The sequence below is a fragment of the Galeopterus variegatus genome, unplaced genomic scaffold (assembly GCF_000696425.1).
Source record: "Galeopterus variegatus unplaced genomic scaffold, G_variegatus-3.0.2 Scaffold6755, whole genome shotgun sequence".
NCBI lineage: Eukaryota > Metazoa > Chordata > Mammalia > Dermoptera > Cynocephalidae > Galeopterus > Galeopterus variegatus.
The window spans coordinates 110,744-115,847 of record NW_007732866.1 but is presented as its reverse complement, the minus strand read 5'-3'; the positions used below and the strand labels follow the sequence as shown (position 1 = coordinate 115,847).

The 5,104-nt window shown below is 44.3% G+C and overlaps 1 protein-coding gene across 1 annotated transcript in view; it reads left to right on the top strand.

Annotated features, from left to right (window-relative positions):
- IMPDH1 (IMP (inosine 5'-monophosphate) dehydrogenase 1) overlaps positions 1-5,104 on the top strand; it is a 26,151-nt gene that overhangs the window by 3,810 nt on the left and 17,237 nt on the right. The gene's annotated exons all lie outside the window — the stretch shown is intronic.

The following is a 5,104-nucleotide window of genomic DNA, read 5'->3' as shown; positions in this document are numbered from 1 at the left end:
AAAGACAAAAGGGGAAAAAAAAAAAAAAAACCTAAAAGTAACAATTAGAGTGTCTCCCCTACTCAGAAAGTCTCTCTTGTTTCCCTCCAGGTTGGACCATCTCCCTCCTTTTGCTCTCCAGAGCTGTTTGTGCCCCTCTTTTGGCACTGCCCAGGCAGTGGGAGTCGTTAGAAAAGGCTCATGTGTTGGAGCAAACAGGCCAAGGGTCTAACCCAGGCTCCACCAATCATCACTCTCTGACTGTGGACATGCTGCTTCATCTTCCTGAGCCTCAGCTTCCTTGCCTGAGAAATAGGCATAAGTAAAGCGACGCAGTGAGGATGAAGGAGCAGGGTATGCAAAGTGCCTGTCCTTGTGTATAGTTATCCTTGCTTCCTCTGCCCTCTCACATTGTGGGTAATCCAAGGGCAAGAACTGTATCCAATTCCTCTTTGTATCCCTTTAACACCTAACACGGTGCTTTGCCCACAGTAGGTGCTCCAAACATTTTTTTATTTCTATTTTTATTTTTAAATTAAATTTAAAAAAATTTTTCCTGTGGCTGGCTGGCATGGGAATCTGAAATTTCTTTTTTTAAATAATTGTATAAATTTATGGGGTACAAAGTGATGTTATGATTTATGAACACAATGTGGAATAATTAAATCAAGCTAGTTAACATATCCATCACCTCAAATTCTTCACATTTTTTTGTGGTGAGAACATTCGAAATTTATTCCTTTAGCAATTTTGAAATGCACAATACTCTGTTAAACTATATTCACCATGCTGTGCAATAGAACTAAAAAATAAAAAAAAATAAGAAATAACAACCCAAACATTTTCCTCCTGACTAACGTAAATTTTGTTTTGTACCTTCTGACCATCATCTCCTCCTTCCCTTCACCTCCCTGCCTCTGTAACCACCCTTCTACTCTCTGCTTCTATGAGTTCAATTGTTTTAGATTCCACATATGAGAACATGTGGTATTTGTCTTTCTGTGCCTGGGTTATTTCACTTAGTGTAATGTTCTCCAATTCCATCTCTGTTGTTGCAAATGACAGAATTTTCTTGTCTGTGAAGGCTGAATAGTATCTCATTGTGTATATGTACATTTGTTTTTATCCGTTCATCTGTTGATGGACACTTAGTTGATTCCATATCTTGGCTATTGTGAATAACGTTGCAATGAACATGGGAGTGTGGACATCTCTTTGACAAATTGATTTCAAATCTTATGGGTAAATACCCAGAAGTAAGATTGCTGGATCAAACTTTTTTTTTGGTGGCTAGCTGGTACAGGGATTGAACCCTGGAACTTTGTGTTATCAGCACCATACCTGTTCCATACTTTTTTTTTTTTTTTTTTAAAGATGACTGGTAAGGGGATCTTAACCCTTGACTTGGTGTTGTCAGCACCACGCTCACCCAGTGAGCAACCGGCCATCCCTATACAGGATCCGAACCCGTGGCCTTGGTGTTATCAGCACCGCACTCTCCTGAGTGAGCCATGGGCTGGCCCATGTTCCATACATTTTTGATGAATGGACTCAGCACCTGACGCCAGGAAATCTGGAAGATGAGGGAGTACAGACAGACCAGCACCAGGACTGACCACCACCCCTTACTCTTACAGCCCCCTGTTAATTGCACCCTAATCCTATAAGTATATTTTATTTATATACTTTTATCAAGCTGGAAAGGACCTTCTACATAATCTAAGCCAATACTCTTATTTCTTAGATGAAAGGCCCCACCTCCAATGCTGTTACATCGGGGATTAAGTTTCAAAATGAGTTTTGGAGGGGACATACATTCAAACCATAGCAATACCCTTTCTCCCCTTAGTTGCGACAATAAAAAATGTCTCCAGATGTTGCAAAATGTCCCGTAGAGAACCACTGATCTAGACATTACTGTAGGTAAAATCCTTCATATGAAATGCCTAAGCCCTCAGGCTATCCCATTGTAATATGATTGTTTTAATGAATAGTTTGCTAGCAAATCTCATTTGTAGCCAACAAGCTCTGGAGATAAGACAGAGCCACTCCATAGTGAGTGCCAGGTCTGCCATTACTTGAGCCTACTCATTATGTATGTGTGTGCCATTATTTTATCATATTCTACCTACTTCTGGGAGCCTTTAAAGAGGTTCTGACTCATTTCTTTCTCAGAACATCTGGTTCTATCTGCGCACTGCCCAGGTGTCTGGGCTAGGTAGAGAGGTGTCCTGTCCTTTCCTGTTAGAGCCGTTCTTGAATTGTATTCTGATTGCTTGTTTGTCTCTCTGTCCCACTTGACTTTAAGGTCCTGACAGTAAAAGCAATGACCATCCTGTTATCCATTGTGCTTCCAGCATCTTGTTAGCACATGGGAGATGTCCAATAAACTTTCTTTTTTGTGTGTGCCTGGCCAGTACAAGAATCAGAACCAATAAACATTTGTTGAATAAATATAAAATAGAAATTATAGGGGCCGGCCCGTGGCTCACCCGGGAGAGTATGGTGCTGATAACACCAAGGCCACGGGTTCAGATCCCATATAGGGATGGCCAGTTAGCTCACTGGCTGAGTGTGGTGCTGACAACACCAAGCCAAGGGTTAGGATCCCCTTACCGGTCATCTTTTAAAAACAAAATAAAATAAAATAAAGTAATAAAATAGAAATTATAGCGTACTGCATTTAGCTGTGGTCAAAAGTACAGATATTAGTTACAGCTTACTTAGTGTACAATAATCACTGCTTGTGTTTATTAAGAGCCTTCTATGCACCAGGAACTTTACATGTGTTATCTAGCAAATCACAAAGCAACCTTGTAAGATAGATAGTATTAACCCCAGGTGAAAGATGAGGAAATTGAGGCTCAGAGAGTGTTCAAGACAGGTGATTATACAGCAGGAAGCCCGGATTTGGATCTATGCTCACCTAACTACAGAACCCAGTCTTAGTGTGCCTTGATACACTACCTCTCCTATTTATAGTCATAAACCTGTATGTTGGCTTTTTGTGTGTGTACAGAATGATCATTCCATGAATTGGGACCAGAAAAATGACTTGATCATTGTGTACAATTTAGATCAGTCCAACTTTGTCTCTTTGAGAGATCTGCAGGAATATGGAAAGGATCATGTTATACAACATCTTGTCTATAATGCCACTGACAGTGACAAAATTTCACATGGGGCTGGAAGAAACTATGTTTTAATTCTTATTCTAGGGAGTAGGTGCCTATGTGTATAGGAAAAGGTACCAGGAAGGATAAAGTGCAAGATCTTATCATTGCATAAGTTCACTTTCTTTCCTGAAATAGTTGCTGAAAAGCCTGACCCATAACTGCCTCCTTGGAATGCATCTTTGCAATCCCTCTGCCCACAATCATTCAGTGTTTATCATTTGTTCCCTCAGACTGTCGGTTTTTTAAAAAAGTACAGTCATCCTTCATATTTATAAAATACAAAAATTTTATGAATCTTGGATTGGTTCCAGTATCCAATACCAAAATCTGGGGTTGCTCAAATCCCTGATATAAAGTGGCATAGTACTTACACTTATATACTTTTAATCATCTCTAGATTATTCATAGTACCTAATACAAGTGCTATGTAAATAGTTGTTATACTGTATTTTTTATCTGTATTATTATTATTATTTATTTTTTCTTAAAGATGACCAGCAAGGGGATCTTAACCCTTGACTTGGTGTTATCAGCACCGCACTCTCCCGAGTGAGCCACGGGCCGGCCCCTATAAAGCTTTTTTTTTTTTTTTTAATCTTTTTCATGACCGGTAAGGGGATCGCAACCCTTGGTGTGGTGTCACCCGCACCGCGCTCAGCCAGCGAGCGCACCGGCCATCCCTATATAGGATCCGAACCCGCAGCGGGAGCGTTGCTGTGCTCCCAGCGCTGCACTCTCCAGAGTGCGCCACAGGGCTGGCTCTTTGTATTATTTTTTATTGTTTTTCTTTTCTCAAATATTTTTGATCTGCTGTTGGTTGAATCCACAGATGCAGAACCCCTGGATATGGAGGGCCAACCGTGTACGGTATAAGAATTATGAGCTGCGAGGTCAAGGGTTCAGATCCCCATACCGCTCATAAAAAAAAAAAAAAAAAAAAAAAAGAAAGAAAGAAAGAAAAGAAAAAGAATTCCAGCTGCTTATTTTCTTCTTGTTGGGCGGTTGGCCGGTCCAGGGATGAACCCTGGACCTTGGTGTTATCAGCACCACACTCTGAACTAACCGGTCAGCCTAGCTGTTTATCTGTTCTGTTTCTTAAAATAAATTGCCTGAGGACAGGAACTCTTACTTTTCCGTGCCTTATGTTACACCTTTGCTAGGTGCTCAGTCGTTGTTGACAATGGTAACAATGATTAAATAGGAGAAGGTGTGCTTTCTAGTCCCTAAAAGTTTGAGTCCGCCGCGTACTCTGCCTCACTCGCTTGTTACGGGGTACCCCAACCGAGGCAAGACTGGGTCCTTTTCCTTAAGGAGCCTGCAGCCTTGTCTGTTTTCTCAAGCAGCAGCTAGTGACGGCTGTGGAAATCTGCTTTCCTCCCAGCTCAGGTGGAGTCTGCTGGGTTTGCAGAGGCAGATGGAGAGCGTCCTCCACCTACGTGGCCCTCGCGGGGGAGGTGTGCAGCCGGCCGGTAGGAGGCGCTCCAGGGGACCGTGCCATCGTCCGTAGGAGGCAAAGGAACGGACACGAGACCTGAAGACCCCGGCCTCCGGCGCCACTCCGCGCTCCTTTCCTCTTCTGGTTTTCCTCCGAAAGCGCTAGGAGAACTGGAAGGTCCGGACAGCCGGGAAGGGGCGGGGGTCCTTTTCAGTGTCACCCTTGGGGAACACCCACCCACCTCCGTATCCCGAAATATCCTCGCTGATCCCGGGATGGGAGAGACAAGCTGAGCCAGGGTAGCCGCGGAGGGCGGCCGGGCAGACCACAGTGCCAAGGGCGGATCCCAGTCGACTCCCGGATCCCGCCACCCGGCTGCCCCGCCCCCGGCACTCAAGCCCCGCCCCCGGCGCGCAGGCCCCGCCCCGGCGGCCTCGCCCCCTCCCCGGTAACTGACGGGGCTGCGCTCACCGCCCAGCCGGGGCCGGGGGAGCCTCCAGGAGGAGAGGCTCCC